This window comes from Erinaceus europaeus, chromosome X (genome assembly GCF_950295315.1).
Source record: "Erinaceus europaeus chromosome X, mEriEur2.1, whole genome shotgun sequence".
Classification (NCBI taxonomy): domain Eukaryota; kingdom Metazoa; phylum Chordata; class Mammalia; order Eulipotyphla; family Erinaceidae; genus Erinaceus; species Erinaceus europaeus.
In genome coordinates this window covers 47,279,802-47,307,674 of record NC_080185.1, presented here as the reverse complement: position 1 = coordinate 47,307,674, position 27,873 = coordinate 47,279,802, and the positions used below count along the sequence as shown (strand labels likewise).

Sequence of the window (27,873 nt, the reverse complement as noted above, 5' to 3'; positions counted from 1 at the left end):
AAAACAAATGTCTGCTGTGCTTCAGTTAGCATCAAATTAACCTGAGAATCCTATTTTGCCTATATTCTAATTATGCTTCACATACAAGTATATGATCCATAGTGGAGAAAAGACAATGTGTACTAATGGATATAGACCACCTGTGCCTCAGAGCACTGCCAGTCAGGTTTCTAATTTAAGTTTTGGGATAATGTTGAAAAGGATAATGTTTTAATATGGAGAAAGATTTAGTGGCATTTCATGTAAGAATGAACCTGAAAGTTAAGTGTTGCAAGAGCTTGGAGGTATTCCAGTTAGTTGTATACTTATGATGGCAACTGGAAGTCATTGGACCTTACAAGCATCGTCGCAAGACACACATAACCACATCCCTGTGCATGGATGATGTTTAATCTTCACTGCAATAAGTGTAAACCTGGCACTCATCCACTGTGGATACTTGCTCACTTACTCTATGGAGGTGGGGAGGTAGAGGGGAGGTTAATAGCATGCTTTCTTCACTGCATCTTTAGTTCAATGCCACAATTTAGCTTACAAGAACCAAGAGGTGGTCTTAGTGGTATACCAGAGGTCAGGCAATTACTTCCTGCTTTTAGGTCACAGAGTTCTATTAACTCACAGTCCTCTTCTATTATCCCCTGTCTATTTTCAGTAACCAAGATTAATGAGTATTTGTAAGATTTTCAACCCCTGAGGTTATAGCTTTTCTCTCCTTCACAGACTAAGCTTTCACTCAATGAGAGATTCTCTAATCTGAAAGTGAATAAAGGACCAGACTCAGTCACCAGTACCAAAGAATGAAAATTCCTTTCCTCTTAAAGGCTTGCTGTTACCAGATGTGTGGTGAATTTTATTCAAGAACACACTCACATATATATTCTTACAGTATAACTATTTACTGTCTTGTTAATATATTTCTTATATAAGCTTTGACCTGTTTAATCTGTCAAAATTTAATTTTCATGCAAAATAAAAATGTTTAGCTTTGTATACAGAACAGAATAGAAAGATGAGCAAGAAGCTGACTTAGAATGAGAGGTTTTGAGGAAAACAGCTGTTTTAAGAATTTTATGTCTTAATTTTAGAGAATGTGTGCCGTTAGCTAAAGTTGTTCTTTAATCTCAAGAACTCATATATAAATCCTAAGTAAACTTCATTCTATCAGTAGAGTAGATTAATTGCTAATTGTATCTTATGACTAAATATCCTGTGCCTTAAAAGTCATTCAGTAAGATTGAATTACACTCACTACTCAAATGCTATTTGTATTCAATGCTACAAATACATGCTTTTGCTTTTGACATGAATTTATAGGAGTTTTAAATTGTTCTGTCATTTTGATGAAGATACTAATCTAATAAAGTTTAAATGTGTGATTCTTTTCCTGTTCATTGAGTCTTGGGGTCGGGAGTGATAATGATCATCATATAGACAGATAATGTGAATGTCATTTAGATATCCAACTGTGTCCAGCCTGATGTTTCAGGACATTAAAAATACTGCTTTAGAATTATTTGGTATGTCCACATAATACTATTGGGTATTTTTTGTCTAATTTAATAGTTACATGTGAAAAGAAAATGAAATACAATAGAATGTAAAGCAAAAGTTAGATGCTAGTGTGACTCCTTAAATAGGTGCTTTCTGAACCAAATTGACAGCTGAAACTCACTTAATAATAACAACACATTTTCAGAAGCAAAGCAGTCATTGGTTTGATTTAGGTCACCATACTTTGCTGTACCTTTGCTACAAAGTTCTAATTATTAACATAAAAAATGGAGGTGGTGCTGAGAGGTAGCATACTCAGTTGAGCACATGTTACAGTGCACAAGGACCCTGGTTCAAGCCCCTAGTCCCCACTTGTGGGTAGAAGCTTCAGAAGCAGTGAAAATACTGAAGGTCTCTCTCACTCTCTCTGATGTTTACCAACAAATAAAGCTTTTTTAAAGCTTCCTCTATATTTATGTACACGATACTAGGTTTTATTACATAGCAGAGCTTTCCACTCTATTGATATTTGTCTAGTTCCCCACTATGAGACATTTTTTTTTACTGTTTTTAGTGTTTGTAAATTAAACTTGTGATGAGCATCCATATGTCTATGGATGTACAAGCTCAAATTTCATCTCTTCAAAATGAAAATCTGAGGTTGATATTTGCATATTTTAGTTATTATAAACAAATAACTGGAGTAATATAACTTTTTATGTTAATGTTTTCATAGCATTCGGATAGATACCTAGAAGTGGGATTGCTGGATCTTATAGTAGTTCTACTTTTTGAACTCCATATGGTCCAGGTTGAGTGTACATGTCACAATGCACAAGGACCTGGGTTCAAGCCTACTGGCCTCCACCTACAGGGGGAAGTCTTTGTGAGTGGTGAAGCAGGGCTGCGGGTGTCTCTCTGTCTCTCTCCCTCTCTAGCTCCCCCCCATTCTCTCAATTTCTGGCTGTCTCTATCCAATAAATAAAGATAAAAAAAGAACTCCATACTGTTTTCACAAAATGACTCCAGTAATTTATATTCTCACCAATACTGTGTGAGGGCTTCTTTCTCTCCACAGCCTCATCTTTTAACTTTTGATATAAGCAATTTCCACAGGTTTGAGGGAGTAACTCATTGTGGTTTTGAATTGGATTTCCCTAATTATCAGTGGTGATAGATACTTTGTTATATACCCACCTGCAAGGGGAAAGCTTCAGAAGTGGTGAAGCAGGGCTACAGGTGTCTCTCTGTCTCTCTTCCTCTCTATCTCCCCCTTCCCCTCTTAATATCTGGCTGTCTCTATCAAATAAATAAATATAATAAAAATACTGTTACATGCCTATAGGCTACCTGCATATCGTTTTTGTGTGGAAGTAGCTATTTTTTTTTTTTTGCCCAATTTTTAAATTGAACTTTCTACTTTTTTTTGTTGTGTTTTTATATGTAGCATTCATGTCTTTTCTTCAGTACTGTTAGTCTTTTCTCTGGAATGGTGTTCCCCTCCTTTGATGACTATTAATCTTGCCCATCCTTCAAGCTGCACATAAACTTGCAAAAGAGGGAGGTGGAGGAGATGGGAAGGGGGAAGGAAGAGGGAAGGGAAGTCAAGGAAAAAGAAAAAGAGGAAGAAGAACTGACTCTAAAACTCTGTGAGAATTACTATGGTTGTCCTTTGGTGAAAGATACAGAACTCTGGTGGTAAGTGTAGTGTGGAACTATACCACTACAGTGTTATGATCTTGTAAACTATTATTAAATCACTAGTGAAAGGTAGGAAAAGTTAGCTTTAAAAGGAGGAAATGTGGGGCTGGGCAGTAGCACAGCAGGTTAAGCGCACATGGCTCAAAGCGTAAGGAACTGTATAAGGATCCCAGTTTGAGCCCCTGGCTCCCCACCTGCAGAGGGGTTGCTTCACAGGCGGTGAAGCAGTTCTTCAGGTGTCTTTTTCTCCCCGTCTCTGTCTCCCCTCCTGTCTCGATTTGTCTCTGTCCTATCCAAAAACAACAGCAATGACAACAATAATAATAACAACAACTAGGGTAACAACAAGGGCAACAAAATGGGAAAAATGGCCTCCAAGAACAGTGGATTTGTGGTGCAGGCACCGAGCCCCAGCAATAATCCTGGAGGCAAAAAAAAGAGGAAATTTTATAAAGTCATCTCTATATTATCTGACTCCTTTGTGATTTGATCCTTGGCTATATTCTTATTTCCTTCCAACTATCTTCTCCCACACAACCACATACTTCCTTGCTATGTGTCTAACTTAGCATACATGTCCCTGCCCCAGAACATTGATATTACTTTATATCAATCTAGACAACTTTTTCACCAGAATAAAATGTCCCAAGGTACTGGCATGATTCCTTCTTCCTGGTTACTCCTGTTTCTGCTCAAACCTCACTTCTACTACTTTTGTGGAATATTTCATCATCACTCCATGATTACTATACTCACTCCCCTTATGTTTTCTTTTTCTTCAAAGCATTTATCTTTATGTGAAATTTAAATATATATTCATCTTTATTGCTTTGGTGTCCTTAAGTATAACTGAACACTGTGATGACAGGGACTTTCTTGATTAATCAATTTATCATTATTTATCAGAGCACTACTTAGCTCTGGCTTATGGTGCTGCTGGGGATTGAACCTGGGACTTGGGAGCCTCAGGTATGAAAATCTTGCAAAACCATTATGCTGTCCCTCCCACTTGAAAATTTCTTTTTCCAGAGCATTACTAAACTCTGGTTTCTGGTGGTACTTGGAGCTTTTGCTGCCTCAGACACAGAGGTCTTTCTTTATAACCACCATGCTGTCTTTCCAGACTTTGATTATCTTATTTATTTATTTATTTATTTATTTTACCAAAGCACTGCTCAGCTCTGGCTTATGGTGGTGCTAAGGGTTTAGTTTAGTTTCTTTTTTCACATTTTTAATTTTTATTTATATAATGGAAATATTGACAAAACCACAGGATAAGAGGGGTACAATTCCACACAATTCCCACCACCAAAACCTGTGTCACATCCCCTCCCTTGATAGCTTTTCTATTCTTTATCCCTCTGGGAGTATGGACCAAGGATCACTATGGGGTACAGAAGGTGGAAGGTCTGGCTTCTATAGTTGCTTCCCTGCTGAACATAGGCATTGACAGGTCGATCCATACTCCCAGTCTCTTCTCTTCTCTTCCCTTCCCTTCCCTTCCCTTCCCTTCCCTTCCCTTCCCTTCCCTTCCCTTCCCTTCCCTTCCCTTCCCTTCCCTTCCCTTCCCTTCCCTTCCCTTCCCTTCCCTTCCCTTCCCTTCCCTTCCCTTCCCTTCCCTTCCCTTCCCTTCCCTTCCCTTCCCTTCCCTCCCCTCCCCTCCCCTCCCCTTCCCCTCCCCTCCCCTCCCCTCCCCTCCCCTCCCCTCCCCTCCCCTCCCCTCCCCTCCCCTCCCCTCCCCTCCCCTCCCCTCCCCTCCCCTCCCCTCTCTCTTTCTCTTTCTCTTTCCTTAGTGGGACAGGGGAGGTGGGGTTCCAGGACACATTGATGGAGTAGTCTGCCCAGGGAAGTCCAGTTGGCATCACGGTAGCATCTGGAACCTGGTGGCTGAAGAAGAGTTAAGATAAAAAGCAGAACAAATTGTTGACTAATCATGAACCTAAAGGCAAGAATATTGCAGATGAAGATTTGGGGTGTCCGTTTTGGAAAGTTTTGTTTTTCCTGTATCAATTTGCAGTGACTGGTATGGTATGTGGTATATAGATGCTGCTGGTAAATATTTGATAATTTAAAGTTAAAATATAGCATCATATTCTTATTTGAATTTGGTAACCATAGACAATTGGTGTTTTCCCATATCCACTTTTCTGGATTTTATAAACTTTCTGTAATAATAATATTTTATTTATGTCAGAAAAAATGAATACATTTCTATATAAAGTAATAATGCTTATGGTCTTTTTTGACTTTACATTTAGTTGTATGGAGGCTTTTTAAAAACATTTTTAATTTATTTTTTTTGGTCTCAGTCTGGCTTTAGTTGATTGTTGCCCATAAACCAGCAGGTGGCACCATTCAACTTCTAAAAAGTACATTTTCACTGAACTGCAAACCAGAGTAAAGTGCTAGAGAGAGAAGGAAGGAGAAAGGGAAGAAGAAATCCTAAGGCTTTGTTTTGATTATAGCAGCACAGGATGTGGTAGACCAAAGTTTCCCATCTCTGCTACTTCTTAGTTTTGTGTGATGGTAGTTAGGTTATTTTGAGTCCTGTGTTTAACTATATATAAAATTATTTTAACAAGTAGTAATAATAATCTGCATCGAAGGTTAAACAAAGATATGATTGAATAATAAAACACTGAAATTTTTCCCACCAAGGATTTGTTCCTTTTCTATTCAAGTTGCTGGTCATTTCTGCATGGCTTGCCTCAGTGGTGCCATGGGATGATCATTAGGGTTGAACAGTGAGATCTTCTTGCCTTTAGAGGGGCAGTGTCTAGGAGCACTGATGGAGCAAGTTCCAAATGGTTATTTGGGTTTTTACCTCAGGTGAAACTAATATAAAAGTTAAGTGAAATGCAGCTAGTTACAAAATATTTCTATCCAAAATGAAACCCCATATCCATTCATCAAACACACCCCCTTGACCTCCCCATCCCTTTATCCCCAGTTTCTGACAAATAACAGAAACTATTTGTATGGTTTTATCTATTCTGGATATTTTATATAAATAGAACCATGTGGTGTGTGTGTGTGTGTGTGTGTGTGTGTGTGTGTGTGTGTTTCTTTTTTCATTCAAATCCATCTACCTTTTAGGATCTGTCTGTTCCGGTGCTAGAAATATCCCCCACCTTGTGGGTTCTTCCTAAACTGCCAAACAACACTATGTTGAGAGAGACAGACCCAACTATCTTTCCCATAGTTTCTGTTCATCATAGGAGACTTCCACAAAGAAGTGGGGACCCTGTGGACAATTAAAAATATAACTCAAGTACAGGCACGTGAGGATTTTTAGAGAAAATGGTGACTAGCTCAGTTCTTTCTGGCTTTTCATATCCCAACCTGTACCTGGAATGGACTCTTTATAGGTTCATTTTAATTGCCTCTTTTCTATTGGTCCTCAGCCCCCCCCCCTTTATTTCTAAGGTCCTGCCTACATCTGTCCCATAGTAATGATTTCCTTCTCAGTGCTCTTTCTTCTCACACCTGCATTTATGCTGGTACCAGAGACAAAAAAGGTCGGAGTCTCCGGCCATCCTGGAAGGACATTAAATATAGGTTTTTGGGTTTACTAGGGAAATGGAGGCATTTTATTCCAGAGGCAGTGTCTTCAGGGATTCCAAGGAGAGGGTTGGAGGTGAGCTACAATCAAAAGTAACAAAAGGACAATTAGGACAATTAAACTTAATCTAATATAGAGAAGGAAAATCCAGGATTAGCAATTTCAATTTTAAAATAACTTATATACCAAAGAGGTATTTCTTGAAGAACAGTGGCCAGGTGTCTGTTTACTGCACCTTCACCTCAAAAACTTAATTCCATTTCACACCTGAATAATATCCTATCATATAGATATATGGTTTCCACTTCTGACTGTTGTGAAAAATTCTACTGTGAACATTCCTGTATAATTTGTATGTGTGCACATGCCTTTAGTTCTTTTACATACCTAGGAGTAGAATTGTTGGTTCATATGGCAACTCTAATACCAGAGTTGGGAAGAGATGCCTAGTACCAATTCTCAAGAGCCAGCTGGAAACAAGCACATAAAAAATATATTCCTGATTATCAGTAACTGTCAGGAAAATGCAAACTCAAACAACAGTGAGATGCTACTTCACAATCACTAGAAGGAGTATAATTAAAAAGAGAGACAAGTGTTGATGAGGAAACACAGAGATTTGGAGCTGGTTGTATTGTAAAATGGTGCAGATGCTTTGGGAGAAAATCTGGCAGTCCCTCAAATGATTAAGCATTTGAATGTTTTCTGGCATGGAGGAGAATTGTCAGTATGTGAACAGAACAGCTGATGAGCCTACCCTACCCTAGGGCTGGGACTGTCATTAAACATATGCCCGTCTAGATAGATGAATATATGGTATTATATAGTCATATTTTCTGTGTTACTTCAGATCCTTATCCTCAACCCTAACTCCATTTCTCACCTCCCCAAAATGATAGGCATTATCTCCCATAAATATAGTATTAAAAGGCTAACTGTGGTTTCCTCCTTTTTTCTTTTCTTTTTTTAATATGTATTTATTTATTTTCCCTTTTGTTGCCCTTATTGTTTTTTATTGTTGTTGTAGTTATTGTTGTTATTGATGTCGTTATTGTTGGAAAAGACAGAGAGAAATGGAAAGAGGAAGGGAAGACAGAGAGGGGTAGAGAAAGATAAACACCTGCAGACCTGCTTCACTGCCTGTGAAGCGACTCCCCTGCAGGTGGGGTGCCGGGGGCTCAAACTGGGATTGTTACTCCTGTCCTTGCCATTTGGGCCACTTGCGCTTAACCCGCTGTGCTACTGCCCGACTACCCCGGTTTCCTCTTTTTGTGATAATTTTGTTTAGAGCAGGCAAAAGCTAACTATATAGCTTATAAGTTATACATGTAGTTCAAATTACATATTTTCCTGCCTCTGGATCATCAAACTCTTCACATTCCTCCTGGGGCTAGGTGGTGGCGCATCTGGTTGAGCACATGTTACAATGTGCAAGGACCCAGGTTCGAGCCCCTGGTCCCCACCTGCGGGGGGAAACTTCACTAGTAGTAAAGCAGTGTTACAGGTGTCTCTGACTTTCCCTCTCTATCACTCCCTTCCCTCTCGATTTCTGGCTGTCTTTATCCAATAAATAAAGATAATAAAATTTTTAATTACATGCCTTTTTCACTCTTTTCATCTTATTTATCTCCTTCTTCTTTAAGATAACTACTCATCCTCCTTTGTAAAATGTTCTCTCAATCAAATTCAGCTTAGAAGTTCCCAATGACCCTGTTAACTACCACCGTGAAATGATACTGCATTTTAACTTAATGTTGTTAAATATTTTAGGAAAATAAATATAAAGCAAATGTGAGCTAAATTTTGTGTACACTGTATTGGTGATGTTTAAGGGAAAAGGGAAGGCAGCATTTGTTCCCCCAATATTATACTGTTACACATTTTCTTAGCAAAGAATTGAAGAGAGAGCTTGATTTTCAGATATATTAAACTGTTATTTGGGAAAAATGAGAAACTTCATATGTTAGGGCATGGGAGAGAGAGAGAGAAGGAGAGGGAGAGGGAGAAAGAGAGCATATGGTGATCTGGGCAGAGACAGTGAAAGCTCAAAGGTTCAGCTTTTTAAAACCCAAGCCCCGCCTCCACCCTTCTAAGCCACACCTGTAACCACTCCTATTTTCTGAGAAGTAACTTCTCCCTCAACATTAAGGCTTTCATTATTTTATTTTACTTAGAACATTGTTTGGCAGTGATGTTATATGGCTTCCTTTGGGCAGCCAAATAAATGGGCTGAGAAATCGATAGTTTTAGGTTCTATCAATAACTTTAGTTGATAACTGTATTTTTTTTTTTGAGCGACCTTTAAATGTTAATTTTCTCTGCTATTCCTTTGCTCCTATATCACTTCCCTAGTTCAGGCTCCCATTATCCTTATAGCTAAAATCCTCTTTTTTTTCAAAGTACATTCTAGAAGTGAAGCAGTAGTCAGAAAGGCATATTTGCAGCCTCCACTCCAGATGTACTAAAACAAAATCTGCATTTGAACACCAGCCTTAGACGATTTGTATGCACATTAAAATTTGAAAAGTTGGGCCAGGCAGTGGTACATCTGGTTGAGTGCACATGTTACAATGCACAAGAACCCAGGTTCGAGTCCCGGGTCCCCACCTGCAGGGAGAAAGCTTTGTGAGTGGTAAAGAAGGGCTGCAAGTATATTTCTGTCTCTTTTCCTTTCTATCTTCCTCTTCCCTCTTGACTATATCTATCCAATAAATAAGGATAATATTTTTTTTAAAAAAAACTGAGAAGTAGTGGTCTTAACTAGTAGCAACTTCATTTCTTTGTCCCCTCTCTGCCCCTTACAATCCACCTTCTACAGTGAGAATAGGGATATTTTTATCCCAGAGATCATTATATTATTGTTATTATGTTAATCCTCAATTTAAAATCTCTCAGGGAGTCACTATTACAAAATACCATATGAAAAAAGTAAACAGGCATGAGAATTAAACACACATATTAAATTCAAGACTTTCTTGAATCATCTGTTTTGTGATTTTTGTTGTTGTTGTTCCAATTCTCATTTACTTTTGACTCTTGTGGAAGAGGGTAATTTTATCTTTTAAATATGAAAAAAGCAAGTTAAACACAAAATAGAAATTAGAAGTGTAGAATAGGGCAAAACCAAAAGTGGGGTAAAGGCAATAGCAAGAGATGAGATGCTACCAAAGGACTCATTTAGGTGGTACTACACACACACACACACACACACACACACACACACACACACACACATTTACAGCAGGGCTGGCATTCTTCTTTTTGGGCAAGAAAGAGGGAAATGAAGACAGCCTTTTTCTGGATCAGGGTTGGCTTTTTTTCCCCCCTTCTTGACCATTCCCCTCCAACGTGGGGAAGAGAAATCCAATGTGAGAAGTAAAACAAGAGGAAAGATTCACGTTTGACAGAGAAACTACTAACAAAAGACAGCTCAGAACAGAGCTTAAAGACAGAAAACAGAAATAATACTGTTATATGTCTCTCCTGAAGTTGAGGAGGAGGAAATGCCTGGAATAGTATAACTTCAATAGCCTGACCCCTCCCCCCCGACTCCAAAATTGCTCTAGAATAGAAAAATCCCACCACTTCTGCCTCACAGGGACTTCCACCTGAACTCAAAGTAGCCTGGCTTTCTTTCATTTGGCTACTGAAGGAGTTAGAATGGTGGCTGTTTTGGTTTTTTAGCACATGGTTCTAAGTGGGACCAGGATAAAACCTGTCTTCTGGGAGAATTATCTTAAAAACAGAAAAGGAAATATTAACTAGACAGAGTACAGTGGGCAATAGATTACCCAGAATGACAGAAATCTAGATTTCTCAGCATGGAAAGAGAGGAGACATTCAACAAACAAATATTTATTGAGCGCCTGTTTTTAGAATCCCTCACCCCCACCACAAAGAAGAAGAAGAAGGAGAAAGAGGAGGAGAAGGAGAAGAATAAGAAGGGGAAGGAGAAAGAGGAGAAGGAGAAAGAGAAGGAGAAGGAATGGCAGAAAAAGCAAATTCTGAGGGAGAGAAACGGGGCAATTGAGAAGGCTGAGGGAACTGAGGTGACTGGGCTCTGCTTAAGCCTCCTCTTCAGCCTCCTCACTGAAATCTTCCTCCTCTTCCGTGGTGGCATCTTGGTACTGTTGGTACTCAGAGATGAGGTTGTTCATGTTGCTCTCAGCCTCAGTGAACTCCATCTCGTCCATGCCTGTTGTTTTAATTCGGAGCTTCAGCTGGCCGGGCTAGCTTCACGGGCGGGTAACAGAGACTCGGGGACATACGGCTGGGCCGGGAAGCTGTATTCAGGAAAACCGATTCATAAACTAACCCAAACTAATCATCAAACAGAACTCTCCTGCCTCCATCCCCCGCGGTGGCGCCAAGAACTCTCAAACTCTGTCACTCTTGAACTCTCTCGGGGTTCCTTGGGGCGGTGACAAGCAGCCCGCCAAACTAGCAGGACCAAACCACAATCAACTAGAGATGGGGGGGAAGGGGACCAAGCCACTATGAAGAATACCAACACATGCCCTCACTTGTGTACCAGTGAAGGAAGGCCTTCCTGTGGAGCGTGGTAGTAAACTGCTTTGAGATGCGCTTGAAGAGCTAGATAGCTGTGCTATTGCCAATGAAGGTGACTGCCATCTTGAGGCCACGGGGTGGGCTGTCACAGACAGCTGTCTTGATGTTGTTGGGGATCCATTCCACGATGTAGTTGTTATTCTTGTTCTGCACGTTAAGCACCTGCTCATCTACCTACTTCATGGACATCTGCCCACGGAAGACAGCAACCACAGTGAGGTATCGGCCATGGTGAGGATCACAGGCAGCCATCATATTCTTGGCATCAAAGATCTGCTGGATGAGTTCGGGCACAGTGAGAGCCTGATGTTGCTGGCTTCCATGGCTGGTAAGGTGGGGAAAGCCAGGCATGAAGAAGTGGAGACGAGGGAAGGGCACCCTGTTGACTGCCAGCTTGCGGAGGTCAACATTAAGCTGGCCAGGGAAGCAGAGGCAGGTGGTGACACCGCTCATGGTGGCTGAGATGAGGTGGTTCAGGTCTCCATAGGTTGGAGTGGTCAGCTTGAGGGTGAGGAAGCAGATATCATAAAGGACCTCGTTGTCAATACAGTAGGTTTCATCAGTGTTCTCTACTAACTGATGAGCAGAGAGGGTGGCATTGTAGGGCTTAACTACAGTGTCAGACACTGTAGGTGAGGGAACCACACTGAAGGTATTCATGATTCTGTCAGAGAACTCTTCTCTGATTTTGCTAATAGGCAGGGTGCCCATTCCAGAGCCTGTGCCCCCACCCAGTGAGTGGGTCAGCTGGAAGCCCTGTAGACGGTCATAGCTCTCTGCCTCCTTTCGTACCACATTCAGGACAGAGTCGACCAGCTTAGCTCCTTCTGTATAGTGGCCCTGCGCCCAGCAGTTGCCTGCCCCAGACTGACCAAAAGCAAAGTTGTCTGGTCTGAAGATTTGACCAAAAGGACCTGAGTCCATGGTCCCTGGTTCTAGATCCACCAAGATAGCACGAGAAACATATTTGCCACCTGTGGCTTCATTGTAATACACAGAAATGCGGTCCAGCTGTAGGTCGCTGTCCCTGTGTTAGGTGCCAGAGGGGTCGATGCCATCTCTGATCACCTCCCAGAACTTAGCACTGATCCGGTTGCCACACTGACCAGCCTGGATGTGCACGAATTCCCCATGATTAAAATTTATTTAAACTTTGTGCTTGCCTCAAGGTGTGTACGGGGCAAGAAAAACATGGTATATATTCTTTCTTTTGTTTGTTTTTGCTTTGTTGCTGCTAGTCGCTGGCTGGAAAGCTGGTACATATCCCAGAGGCTGGAGCAGCGAGGTCCAGAATGTGGTGGCAGGAGGATTCTGAGAAGGGAGCGCGCAGGAGGCAAGGCAGGCAGGGCGGGGCGCGCGTGCGCTGGACTTGGAGGCGGGAGAAAGCGTGATTATTTATTTATTTATTTATTTGTTTGTTTGTTTATTTATTTATTTATTTTCCCTTTTGTTGCCCTTGTTTTTTTTATTGTTGCTGTTATTGATGTCTTCATCGTTGTTAAATAGGACAGAGAAATGGAGAGAGGAGGAGAAGATAGAGAGGGGGAGAGAAAGATAGGCATCTGCAGACCTGTTTCATTGCTTGTGAAGGGACTTCCTTGCAGGTGGAGAGCGGGGGCTCGAAGCAGGATCCTTACTCTGGTCCTTAGGCTTTGCACCACGTGCGCTTAACCTGCTGCACTACCTGCGGACTCCCGATATATATATATTTTTTACAGGTGATTCAAACTTCGTTGGTTTCAGTCTCTTCATTAATGAGATGACAATTAAAATGTCTAACTACATATGAGTGGGATGACAACTACATAAGTGCTTATATATTGCAACTTTTTCAGATATAGTTTTGAAGAGTACTTGGTGGTTGAGAGAGTATAAAGGGAATATAGACCAAACAAAATTAGGGTCACAGACTGTGTTTCCCAAATACGATATAATAACATCTTCCATAACACATGATATTCTCCAATAACACCTTACCATTTCCTAGTTTGAGATGAGAACATGAAAAATCATTATTAAGTGAAAGACGACCATACAAAAGGTCACACAATCCCTTTATATGAAATAAATAGGAAAGAGAAATTCATAGAAATGATAATAGTTGCCAAAGGTAATCATTAAGAGATTGAATTTAATTTCATTCCACTTCAAGCATAGCAAGAATTTTGATCCACTTAAAACAAATAAGGCAGAAGTGATCTGCTTCTGTGAGGATTTTTCCATGTATTGTGATTTTGTTGTGGATATAAGAGGAAAGAAACACAGATCCTCTCTATCTGGCTATCTTGGTTCCCTCTTCTTTCTAACTAGTTTATTTGGGAAAACTTCTAAGGGCAAAAACACCAAGAAATGCTGGGGCCTAGCCCCAGCAGGTTATTTAGGGTCTTCTGAAGGAAAAGGGGAATCAGAGCATAAATGAATGACAAGTCAGCTGCTCGAGGTACAGGAAAGAAGTGTCTCTGCTGTCTCTCTGCAGGGCTTTATTTTAAATACTTTTTTACCTGAATACAGATGACAGCATGCATAATTGTTCTCTTTAACATCAAGGATACAGTTGACATCATATAAGATTATTTTTACTAACATCAAAAATAACTCTAGAGGATCGCAACCTAATCAACTGTGCCACCCTAGCATGCTTTATTTCAGACTGTGACCTGAGACTTCAGGTGTGGAATGACAACCCTTCAGCTTCATCACTCGGGTGAGACCTTTCCTTTCATAGTATTCTCTAATTCCATTCCAGGTGTTCGACTCCCCAATAAAGTCCCCAAACCTAGATATAGTACAGGTCCCCTGAGATAGAGCATAGGTTCACACATGCCCATAAACTAGGGGGAAAATATATACCTGAAAACAGAAGTACACAAGAGCATGCAGGGAATACCCCCAACACTTCATCTGCACTATTCCAGTCTTTAGGTCCATGATTGTTCAACAATTTGTTTGGCTTTGTGTGTTAACTCTCTTTTCAGCCACCAGGTTCTGGATGCCAGCAAGATACTGACCAGACTTCCCTGGACAGACGACCCCACCAATGTGTACTGGAGCGCCACTTCCTCAGAGCCCCATCCGACTAGGGAAAGAAAGAGGCAGACAGGGAGTATGGATCGACCAGTCAACGCCCATGTTCAACAGGGAAGCAATTACAGAAGCCAGACCTTCCACCCTCTGCAACCCACAATGACCCTGGATCCATACTCCCAGAGAGATAGAGAATGGGAAGGCTATCAGGGGAGTGGAGGGGATATGGAGATCGGGTTATGGGAATTGTGCGGAATTGTACCCCTCTTAATCTATGGTTTTGTTAATGTCTCCTTTCTTAAATAAAAAAAAAGACAAAAAAAATAACTCTAGACATTATTATCATTATAGGCATGTTCTCCCTGAAAGTTTTTTTGTTTGTTTGTTTGGTTTTTTTTGGTGTGAGACAGCCTGCCTTCCCCTAGGTTTTGACCATCTGTGTGGCCTTGGTGTGGCCAGAATAACTTCAGACATTATTCCCTTTGTTTCCACTGTCTTGTGTCGGTTAATATGTCTTTTCTGGAGCTCAGTCTAACAGCTTTTCTTCTTAACCCATTCTTGGAGGGGTCTAACTAAGTAACACTTTTTCTAATACCTAGGAAACTGTCTACCTAAAGAAATTTTCTGCTGTAAAGTAAGCACACACCATGAGGGCTCCCTTCTGGCTAACCTTTGAATATATGAGAGTTCACTAACTTTTGTCTATATGAAAGTTTACTAACTTCTACTCATTAACCCTTACATTAGCTATTTAACTACACCACTTCTATATTCATCATGGATGCCTATAAGTGGGAGCAGGGGGTTTGTGGGCAAGGGTAATTAATAGGGCCTCTTTATAATTAAGTGAATACCACAGACTGTCACTCATACTATAAGCCACATGTAATTCTGGCTTTTGGTCTGAGTCCAACTAATAGAGAAGCTGTAGTGGTGACAAGTAGCTCTTTTTCTGAAAACCTTTTAATGGGTACAGCAGCTTCTGCTCCTAGGTCATTTTTAGTCTTGTTATACTCACTGCCATATTTGTTGTGACTGTGTACTTCCCCTGGGGATTTCTTTTTTGTAGTCCCCAGGTACATTTGTGCATACCCAATATAGTCAATAAATCTATAAATTATCAGTGTAAGGATAAATAGCTTCAGTTTAGTCTTAGGACTCCCTGTTTTGCAGTTAGCCCTAGCCTGCTGGAGACTGTGCCATTCAGCAGGCCTGACTACGCCTTTGCCAAAGAAATATCTGTGCCTTAAGATAGCTGTGCCAGGTAGGCTACATCTAAGTTTTCTGGTCCACATTCTAGATCACTCATCCTCCCAGACACTTCATCAAGCCACCAGAGAGGAATGAATCTGTCTTGAAGTCTGCAGGCCAACCTATTCACCAAACGAGCCCTACTGAGTGACCGGAGTGTTTTTTTTTTTTTTTTTGTAAATTTTTTATTGTCTGTATTTATTTGATAGAGATAACCAGAAATGGAGAGTGGAGGGGAGGGACAGAGGGAGAGAGACAGAGAGACACCTGCAGCCCTGCTTCACCACTCATGAAGCTTCCCCCCTACAGGTGGGGACCAGGGACTTGAACATGGGTTCTTGTAACATATGCACTCAACCAAGTGTGCCACCACCCAGTCCTGATCTGAGTGGTTGTTACAAGTTGCAGAATCACATTGCCCCATTTCTGGTTCCCCAAATCATAGTATAAAATTAAGTGGTTGTTATTTTATGACACTAAATTTAGAAAGTATTGGAATGAGGTAATAATTATTAAAGTTAGATAATAAATATGAGCATATGGAAATTTACTGTGTCTAGGTTTGTTTAAACTTTTTTTAAATCTTTATTTGTTGGATAGAGACAATCAGAAATTGAGAGGGAAGGGGGTGATAGAGAGACATCTGCAGCACTGCTTCACCACTTGTGAAACTTTTTCCCCTGCAGGTGAGGACCAGGGACTCAAACCTGGGCCCTTGTGCACTTTAACATGTGCACTCAACCAGGTGCACTACCACCTGGCCCCTATGTGTCTAGTTTTTTCACTGGAGTTATCACTGGGACTTAATGCTGACATGGCACCAGAAGGGGGCTGGAGAGAGAGAGAAAAGGAAAGAGGGAAGATGCCTACAGCATTATTCCATCACTTCTGAAGCTTCCTCACTTAAGGTGGAGACTGGGGGGCTTGAACCTGGGTTCTCTCTTATGGTAGCAAGTAAACTCTACTGGGTAAGCCACCACCCAGTCACTGTTGTATAATTTTATCCACTTTACATATAAGTACAGTCTTCCATAATGAGAAGATTTTTGTAAGATATCTGTAAAAGGGGCTAGGTGGTGGTGCATCTGGATAAGCATACTTGTTACCATGCTCAAAGAACCAGGTTCACACCCAGTCCTCACCAGCAGGAAGGAAGCTTCAGTAATGGTGAAGCAGAAATTCAGGTGTCTCTCTTCCTCCCTCATTATCTCTCCCCCCTCCCAGTTTCTCTATGGACTATCAAATAAAAGAAACAAAAGGAAAAAATTGCATGTAAAGTATTCAGTTAAAGTTAGTAGTCTATAAGTAGTAACTATTATCATTGTGAATGGAAGCTGTCAATATATGGTGGCTGTTTTACTGTGAAGGGAACCAAGTTCAAGTTGGATAGCATGACATTCAAATTCTTTTCGCTAAGTCAACTCCTGCTTTCTTCAAGCTCTTCTCTCACCATTATACCTTTTGTTTCACTCTGATGTGCTACAGAAATCACCAAAATCACTCAGAATTCCTGGAATGTAGCTTGCTGTTTTAGGCCTCCAAACTTCCTTTTTTTTTTTTTAAGATTTTATTTATTTATTAACGAGAAAGATAGGAGAGAGAAAGAACCAAACATCACTCTGGTACATGTGCTGCCAGGGACTGAACTCAGGACCTCATGCTTGAGAGTCCAGTGCCTTAGCCACTGTGCCACCACCTCCTGGACCACAGGCCTCCAAATTTCTATATAATTTATGCTCTCTGGGGGGGGCTGTATTTATCCAACTTTGTTCTCTTATAATCTTTCAAAATTTAGCTCAAGTGTAACCTCAGAATATAACTTTTTATATTTCCTGCAAGGGTTATCACTGGGGTTTGGTGTACTATAAATCCATCACTCTGGTGGCCATTGCTTTTTCCAATTTTTTTTCTTTCTATTTTTATTTGACAGGACAGAGAGAAACTGAGAGGGAGAGAGAAAGATAAACTTCTGCAGACCTGCTTCACTGCTCATGAAGCATTTCCCCTACAGGTGGGGAGCAGAGGCTCCAACCCTGGTCCTTGTGCGTGGTAAGATGAACATTTAACTGGTGCGCCATTGCCAGGGCCCCAGAATATAACTTATTTAAAATGACACTCAGAAAAACCTTTTCTCTTCTTGTTGGTAGGCTCAAAACAATTTTTCCAAAGCATTGGCACTGGTTTATTATGCTTATATTTGTCCTTGTGTATTTCCCCTAAACAGACTGTGAACTCTTCTCCATCGTATCCACTATGTAATGAATACAGTGGGGAACTTTGACAAAGTCCCAACCATCTTAATGCTTACAACACTAATTCAATAAGTCAGACAATAAATGACGCTTTAAGTTGTCATAAGATCTATGATTGACACATAGATATTGACACAGAATATGATGAGAGTTAGGGAGAAAAATCCTCTCAGAAAATGACATTTATCTTAAGTCTGGAGTAATGAGTAAGAGTTAGTCTTTTCATGTATTTTAATATCTAGCTTGCTGAGTAAATATTCTGCTTAGTTCAAAAGTGCCTTGTGCAGATCACATGTGCCATCATCTGCAAAAGTTCTTTGGAACAAGATGTAACAGTTTTGCTGACTATACCCTGAGATAAAAGAAGGTGAATTTACTCTTTTACTGGAGGGAACCTGAGAAGACAGGCAAGTTCTGTTTGAGCCAAATGTCTTCAGGCACACAGACTTCCCCACAAACAATCTTCCCATTCTGTTTGGATCATCAACATGGCCTTTAATACAGAAGGGAGTAGACACATGGTTTGTAGGGATGTAGGTTTGGATGAAGTTCTATGCAGTGAAGATGACCAAATGTATTGCTTTCACTTGAAGATAAGACAGTATGCTTTTAAGAGTTGGGTTGGGGAGTCGGGCTGTAGCGCAGCGGGTTAAGCGCAGGTGGCACAAAGCACAAGGACTGGCGTAAGGATTCCAGTTTGAGCCCCCAGCTCCCCATCTGCAAGGGGGTTGCTTTTGAGTTAAAGCTATTATACAAACCCTCAATGAAACAGCACCCCACCCGAATAATCCTCAGCATTATTCATAAGCGGTGAAGCAGATCTTCAGGTGTCTCCCTTTCTCTCCCCTCTCTGTCTTCCCCACCTCTCTCCATTTCTCTCTGCCCTATCTAACAATGATGACATCAATAACAACAACAATAATAACTACTACAACAAGGGCAACAAAAGGGAAAATAAGTAAATAAATATTGTTGTTGTGCACGGCCCGCGGAGAAGAGAGAGAGGAGGGGTCTGGGGCAAAGAGGAAACACAAATCTTTATTTGCGCTGGCACCTCAGAGTTGGGTGCTAGAGAAGCAGGTTGGGTCACGTGGAGGTAGCGAAAATGGCCGCCTCACGCAGTAACCTTTCCTGTGTCTGAACACCGGAGTGAAGCGCTGGCAAGAGAGTGAGGTGCGGAAGAAGAAAGGCTTTTATAGGAGCAGCTTTCGCAAGAATGGGAAGGGGGAGGAGTAACCATAACACCCCAGGATAGGATAATAACTCTCGTGAGAATGGGAGGGGGGAGAAGTAACCAAAGCACTCTAAATATCGCGGGGATGTAGACAATGCCCTGAGGGCACAACATGGCTGAACAGGCACTCCGAGAATGTCCCAACTCTCGTGGGAACTAGCAGTAGCCTGAGGGGACAACATGGCAGATGTGACTGCATTGGCACAATTTCCCAGCATCTCCCCCTTTCCTTTTATCTAATTCCCAGGGCAACAGTGTGTAAAGTCTATGGCCCCCTCAGGCCCTCCCTTGGCAGCACACTGGTTCTTGTTACTTGCTTACATGTTTCTCCATGTTTGTGCCAGTTTCTTTTTTGAAAATGCCTGTACGATATAGGTTTCTGTTCACCCCACACCCCTGATACTGTGGTCATTTAGTTAAATACAGAAGGGGGAATTGTTGGTATGTTCCCTTCCCCCCGACCTCTGAGAAGAATTGGTTTGCCCCTTGCTAGTTTCACACCCCACTTTCTCCCTGCCCCCTATGCTAAGGACGGGCAGAGTCCCAGCAGCAGCGGCAGAGAGAGGATGATGGAGAAAAGCACATGGTGTGGTGATTTGCCCGTTCGTGAATAAAGATTAAACTGCGTTCTTAGCCCAGCCGTGTGTCTCTGGTCGTCTCTGTTACCCATCCATGAAGCCAGCCCGGATAAAACAACAAAATATAAAAAAGTTTTAAAAAGAGTTGGGGTGGACAATGCTAAAGAGAGTTGGAAGTGGGGGGGCGATGATTAAGAACTGTAATATTAACTTTGTATGCTCTTATTCACTGTTTAAGTATATGAGCTCTTCTCCTCTCCCCTTCCCCTACCCCTCACATTTATGGTTGTCCAAGTGTTTCCTGCTTTCAGTAGGACCAGGGAGGGTAAACATATGTATTTAGTATCTACTATGTGAAAGTCACTATGGTATGTGTTTTTTTTCAAGAATTTCAAGTTCACTTTCACTTCATTAAAATCTTACCCCTACTCTAAGAGTATCACATCTCAATTCCATATTTGATTATGTGTGATCCTTCTAAATTACTATGCTTGCGCAAGATTTGGCCTTTTACTCACAAACACCTCCCAGAGATAATTTCCAGTCATCTATTTCTCTCTCTCTCTCACCCATCTGTCTTGCCAACTTCAATATCATTTTATTGAATAAATGTTGATTTAAAGAATTGTCTACTGCCCGATGGTTTCACTCATATATGGAGTCTAGAGAACTGATACACGTGAACTTTAAACAAACAAACAAAATAAAACAGAAGCAAGCAATCTATTTCTAAGACTTCTTCTGAGAACTATGGTGGTTATCTTTGAGAAGTGGGAAGAGGATAGGAACAGAAATTTGGTGGTAGGTGTGTTGTGAAGCCAGTCACTGTAATCTTACAAATTTGTAACCTACTATTAATCAAAAAATTAAAATTAACAAAAGGAATTATTGTCATAGGCGTACAGTCATACATTTCCCCAAGATAAATGTCAGTATGCCTTACCCTCCACCAAACTGTCATTTCTTCCATTAAGGTTCTTAACACCTATCCCCCTTTTCTGAGTCTCTGAATCTGATTCATTAGACCATTCACCAGCATGAAGTGTTGGTTCCAGGAGGAGCAGGGACAAACAAGGAGAAGCAGGTGTGAGAGACTAGGAACCAAGAGCAGAGAGAGAGAACTAGGAACCATGAGAGAGAGAGAGAGAGAGAGAGAGAGAAAAAGATGGACTCATGATTCATGCCACATGGCTGGTTAGTCTTTTCTCTTTTGATAACTTTCCTATCATGCTTTTAAAGAACCTAATAAATCTTGTGATTTTATAAATCCCAGTGAAAAAACCTTTAGGGTCATCGGAATGGTAATATATGAGTAAACTATCCTTTCCAGCAGCAGTGTTGTAGTTGAAGAACTGAGGCAGATGTCTTAATGAAGTGATATTGTACATGTATTGAGCACTGTGTACAAAGTCCACAGAATCTAAGAAAAAATAAAACAGCCTAATGCCTGGTTTACATACTGCTTCCTGAGAATTATTCAGGTAGGGTGCTATTTCATAGAGGATTTGTATAATAGCTTTAACTCAAAAGATCTCAATCTCAAGGAACCACAGGGAAATGTAAGCAGAAAGAATACTAGCTAGTGACTGTTGAGTGTCACTACTCCTGTTTTAGTGCACAATGAATGTTTTGATCCTAGACAGTCTGAGACTGACCTTGACTCCAACTAGGAAATACAAACAGAAACTAAATGATTAAATGAGTCACTTCTGTGGAGGGGTACTAGGGAATGGAATGGGAAACTTGTTTTTCATCACAAATTCTTCCATATGCTTTGTTTTGTTGCAGTGTCTGTGAACTTTGAAGAACTTCATAGAAAACTCATAAAATATAAAACTTCTTTTAAAAAAAAAAAACCTCAGAACCTGATACTTTATGTTGTTATTTTGACCAGTCATTTGACATAATTGGGGCTTGAGATGAGTCAACATTTGGGAAAGGGCACATAGAGTGAGAAAAGTTGTTTACTGACAAGCTGCTTAATAACATTTTATTTAAACCAGAAGGCATTTGTGTTTGTTTCTGTGATACCCATAACATGTTTTAACATCAAAATATCTCAGTTAAAAATGTAATTAAAATGTATTTGTTGTTGACAGGGAAGTACTCAGTAGGTAGATCACAGATTTGTTTTTTTGAGGCCTTGGATTTAATGTATGTGCAGTGATGACAGAAAAAAATGTCCCCGACTATTACATGATTAAAAAATAATTTTTTAATTCTTCAAAATACCATTTGTCTTAATTTAGACATTTTATGTTCTGTATAGTATTCTTGACTACTCCTGATTGAAATTAATGCTATATATGAAAAGTATACTGCCATATTATATATGTGTTCTGTTTTCTGGACCTAGTTCTGCATCCTATGAATTGGCTCTTCCATATGACTATAAAGGTATGAATTATATAAGTGGTTTTCAAGTGGAATTTCTGTGGAAGCTAGAGTTCTGACCAGGGACCACATGGGATTTTTTGAGGATAAATAGGAACAAATTTAACAGGAATAGGAGAACACCCATCTTAGTTTTAACCAGAGCAGCTAATTATTGTTTTCATCTTTGATCTATTGCTTTTTCTAATAATATTTCTTTTGATGTAAGAGTTATGATAATATATTTTTATAATCATTGAATTACACTGACAGAATTTATTTCCATGCTAAAATTATATGCACTTAAACATTTGTTTTTACTAGTGATTTAATAATGATTTATAAGATCATAAGATTAGAGGGGGTATAGTTCCACAACACACCCACCACCATAGTTCCAACTCCCTCCTTCAACGATAACCAACATAATTTTCACAAAGCCTTAGAGACAGTTTGGCTAATTTTTTTTCAAGTTCACATCTTTCAGTTCTTTATATTGCATATATGAGTGAAACTACTGGTAGTTGTCGGAGAAATGAAGGTCATTTAGTAACATATAAAATCTATACCAATAAGGGCCATTGAACACAAAAACTCAAGGCTAGAGCTTGACTTCACTACCCACCCCACCCCATACACATTTCTTTAAAATGCACAGCCAGGTGGTACAATCATTGTGCAAAAGTCTTTCTTTTTTAAATTTTTAATATTCACTTATTTTCCCTTTTGTTGCCCTTGTTGTTTTATTGTTGTAGTTATCGTTGTTGTTATTGATATCATCATTGTTAGATAGCACAGAGAGAAATGGAGATAGGAGGGGAAGACAGAGAGGGGAAAAGAAAGATAGACACCTGCAGACCTGCTTCACCGCCTGTGAAGCGACTCCCCTGCAGGTGGGGAGCCGAGGGCTTGAACCGGGACCCTTGTGCTTCATGCCACGTGCAATTAACCCGCTGTGCTGCCGCTCGACTCCCCGCAAAAGACTTTTATTCCTGAGACTCCAGTGACTCAGATTCAATCTCAGGCAACACCATAGACAGAGTACAGTGCTCCCATAGAGAGAGAGAGAGAGAGAGAGAAAGAGAGAGAGAGAAAGACTGGTTCTGGGGATGGACTAAAGGCCTCTTGCATACAGGATATCCCAGAGCAGTTACATGGACCCAATTTTTACATATTTCTTAAATTTAGTAAGAACAGAGAGAAAAGAGAAGGAAGAGAGTAGAGATACCACAGCACTGCTCCACCATACATGGAACTCCCTTGCTACTTTTTATGATGTTCCCTTGTAGTTTTAGGTCTCAAACCCAGGCCTTTTCACATGGTAAAGCAAATGCTCTCCCAGGTTAGTTGTCTCCTACCCACACTCTCAGGGCACACTTACAATGGTTTATCCCCCAAATGTGATTTCATTTGAATGTAAATAATAGAAAAGTTGAATAGATAACACTCAGGCAATATACTATGTGGTATAAGAAAATTGTCAAGAATATCTGCTATGTAAAGAAAATAAACTAGAAAAATGCTACAATTGGATAAAATAAAACACACAATATTGCAAAATGAATTTTAACTCACATAAAAAGAAACATGACAAATAATAATATGCATGATAAAGGAAGAGATAGACAGATATCTAATGGTGGTTGTTAGTTTAAAGAGGTAAATAAGAACTAGTACTAGTAGAAATATGCAAAGGAATACAAAAATGGACAACACTATTGAGGAAATAAACAAATTAAAGAAACCCAGGTATTGTACATGATAAGAAGGATAACAAAAACAAAGAAAAAAGATACAGGAAAAATTGGAAAGTACTAGAGAGAAGATATTTAATTAAATGACATTTTAAAAAACAGGATTATGTGTGATGTGGGTCTGACTCTGCTGCCTTTATATGTCACATTATTCTTTTGCCTTGGAGCTTACAGATTTTGTTTTTTGTCTTTGACTTTTAAGAGTTTCACAATGTTGTGTCTTGTAGATCTATTTGGCTTTGGGAATTTTGGAGTTCTCTCTATTTCCTTAACAAATACATCTTGATTATATCCCAGGTTTGAATTTGTTTCTGCTATTATTTTCTCTTCTTTCTTCTTCTTCTTCTTCTTCTCCTCCTCCTCCTTCTTCTCCTTCTCCTTCTCCTTCTCTTTCTTCTTCTCCTTTTTGTTTTTGAGATAATGGTTTACAGTACAGTTTTTGGCACATGGGTACAACTTTTCATCTCACAAAGTTAAGTGTCTGCAAAATGTTCTCACTCCCACATTAGGTCCATCACAGAACAGCAAGACCTGAAAGCTCCACCCCCCATCCCAGTCTCTTTCCTCCTTCCCCAAAGCCCTCTGCTTGGGTTCAATGCATCAAACCAGTGCAAGTTTTACTTTATATTTCCACTTTAATTCTTATTTCTTTTCTATTAGTGGTTTAATAATGATAAACAAGATTTTAAGATAACAGGAGTATGATTTTATATAGCTCCCCACCATACCAGAGTTCCTTATCTCACCCTCTCCACTGAAAGATTTCCTATTCTTTATCCTTCTGGTAGTATAGACCAAAGATCTTTATGGGGTACAGAAGGTGAAAGGCTTCTGTAATTGTTTCACTGATGGACATGGACATTGGCAGGTTGATCCATACCTCCAGTGTATTCCTATCTTTCCCTAGTGGAGTAGGGGCTCAGGAGAGGTGAGGTTCCAGGACACACCAGTGAGGTCATCTGCCCAGGGAAATCAGGATGGAATCATAGAAGTGTCTGCAACTTGGTGGCTGAAAGGCAGTAATATATAAAGCAGGACACATTGTTTAATAAGAACGGACATGTAGGAATAGAGTAGATGGAACTAGGGGTTTCAGAAAGAAAGTAGGAAGTCTATTTTAGGTATGTCAAAAGGGGCCTATGACTTTAGTAGTTTTTTCCTGAGCTAACATGCAGGTGGACTAAAAGTATTGTCTGAGAAGATGGTTTAAGAGTTGAGAATAGGACTAGAAAGCTGGATTAGGGCAGAGAATAGCTCCCAATATGAGAAACGTTGGAAAAAGGACCAGAAAGCTGCATCAGGGAAGAGAGTAGCTACCTAATATGGGAAAGGGGTATAAATATTGTTGACTGTAAACCCCATTGATTTGACGTGATCTGGGGCCCATATTCAGCTTAGGAGCCTATGTGACCTCTGCATCCCTGTAGATCTGAGCTCACATTCTGTGGTCATGAGTAGGAACGTTCCAAGCTGCCCCAATATTGACCCATCTTCCTCAGGTGTAGCATAGAGTATGTTGTCCAGCCTCCCTTCAGAGGATGGAACATTCTCTACCATTGTTGATCCAAGTTGAGGACAAGGTCCTATGGGGAGCTGTTTTTTTAAGTCGTCCAGGGGCTTAAATCAATATTTAGAATTTTGACTTAATCACTCTCTAGTGATTAAGAGAAAAATTAGGGCGGGGGAGACAGCATAATGTTTATGCAAACAGACTCTCAAGCCTGAGGCTCCTAAGTCCCAGGTTCAATCCCTCTCACTACCATACGCCAGAGCTGAGCAGTGCTCTGGTGTTTCTCTGTGTGTCTTTCTCTCTCTACATCTCTCTCAAAAATAAAATTAAAAAAAGAATTATTTAAAAAAAAACAGAAAAATCAGATAAGAAAAAAATCAATGATAGAGCTAACAGAGATAAGATAAGATAAGGGGAAAAACTGAAAAAAGGATGTGCTTTAGTCCCAAAATAGGCTTGTGATATCCTGGGCCTGGAACCCAATTTCTCTCCCTTATTGTCTGGTCGCTAAACCTAGATTCATTGAGGAACCAGAATGCTATCTGCGGTCTTCTCTGTCACTGACAATGCCACTTCACTCCTGGTTCAGAGCCAGCCTTCACCAAGTGCAGCTTCTTGAGTTCTGAGTATCACTTCCTTACCCCTTTTCCACCCACTGACCACATGTGTTAGTAGTCACTTGTGGCTTAGTGAGTTTCTGAAGAAATCTTCATTTGATTTCATTGAGTTTTCAGGTGATTTTTATTTTTATTTTTTCTAGTTTTACAGATGAACAGTCTGAAATGAATCCTACTCCATAGCCATGCCTCTGGAAGTCTCCCCCTCTCTCCTTCTGAAACCCCTATAACTCTAATATTTACCCTTCTAATAATAACCTTCTTAAACCAGGCCCAGGCTATCACATGCATGTTTTGGGACCAAAGCACATCCCTTTATCAGTTTTTTTCCTTATCTTATCTCTGTTATCTCTATCATCGATTTTTTTTCTTATCCATTTTTCTCTTAGTCACTAGAGAGTGATTAAGTCAAAATTCTAGATATCTGTTTAAGCCCCTGGACCAGTTAAAAAATAACTCCTAGGCAACATCCCAACAACAAAACAAAAGATTATCAACTACCTTGTTACTTTGCTAATAATGTCTTCAATCTCTTGAAAGTTGTTTCATTTTTTCTTAAACCTTTTTTTCTCCTCCACTTTGAAGTCAAACAGTGTGGTCAGTTTGTCTTCAATTCTTGATGTTCTCTCTTCTAGATGTGAAAGTTTACTTCCTTGATTTGCTATTAGAGACTAGAATGCAATCAAAATTTCCTTTAGACACTGTGGCTCCAGTGTTCTATTCTTATTTTTCTGTCAAGTGAATATTTGAAGTCATTTCTTTCTTTCTTAATCTGTTTCATAATATGCAAATGTTAACTAAATGAAACAAAAATTTAGAAGTTAGGCTAAAAACTATCAAATACTTAGAGGGAAACATAGGCAGAACTCTTTTTCATATAAGTTATTGTAATATTTTCACTATCTAAAGACAATTGCAAGGAAAACAAAAACAAAAATTGACTAATGGGACTACATCAAAGTGAAAAGCTCTGTACAGCAAAGGGAATCATCACCATAACAGGCAGACCTGCCACAAAAAAACATATAGTGAAACTTGGACTGGATGTGGTGTGCTGCACCAAAGCAAGGGACTTTGGGGAAGGAAAAGAAAGGACAGGCTCAAAGGACATTGAGATCATGTTGTGTTTCCTAGATACCAATCAAGGGGGAGATGAGAGGTTATGCCTATGTATGAAAGACTATACTGTAAACCACTAACCCCCCCAATAAATGATTTTTAATATGTTAAGCAATCAGATTAAGCTAAATTCAGGAAATTATTTTGCCTAGATGACTAATTTTTGACATGGGGGCCCAGATTATTCATGGAGAAAGTTATGTTTTTCCCAACCATTGTACTGGGAAAACTGGGGGGGAGATAGGTTGAAATGTACAATAGAATGAAACAAGACCACTATGTTTCATCATGCACAGTAGTCAACTAAAAATGGACCAAAGACTTGGTCATTAGATTGGAAACTATCAAACACATAAAAGAAAACATTGATAGACAACTTGTGATCTTTGCTTTAGAAATATCTTTGAAGAGGCAAGTCCAAAAAATGTAAAACAAAAACAAAGATAATCCAGTCGGACTGCAACAAAATAATAAAAAAAAAACTTCTTCACAGGAAAATGAATCTTCACCAGAATGGAAAGACACCCTACTGCGTGGAAGAAGGTTTTTACATGCCATACATCAGTCAAAGAGTAAATAACCAAACTATTATAAAATACTCATAAAACTTGGTGGTAGTAAAAATCATCTAGGTGGTGGTGCACCCAATAAACTACATGTGTTACAATGTGCAAAGACATGAGTTCAAGTCCCCATTACCTACCTGCAGAATGGTGCAGGCAATGCTGCATGTGTCCCTTTTTCTCTCTATCTCCCCATTCCCTCTCGATTTCTCTCATTTTCTGTCCAAATAAATAAATAACAAATTCATAAAAAATAAGTAAAGTACATGGACAGA

At 40.0% G+C, this 27,873-nt stretch overlaps 1 pseudogene; it reads right to left on the bottom strand.

Moving 5' to 3' along the window:
- Positions 1–10,802: 10,802 nt before the first annotated feature.
- On the bottom strand, positions 10,803–12,448 carry LOC103122655 (tubulin beta chain-like; annotated as a pseudogene).
- Between the last annotated feature and the right edge of the window lie 15,425 nt (positions 12,449–27,873).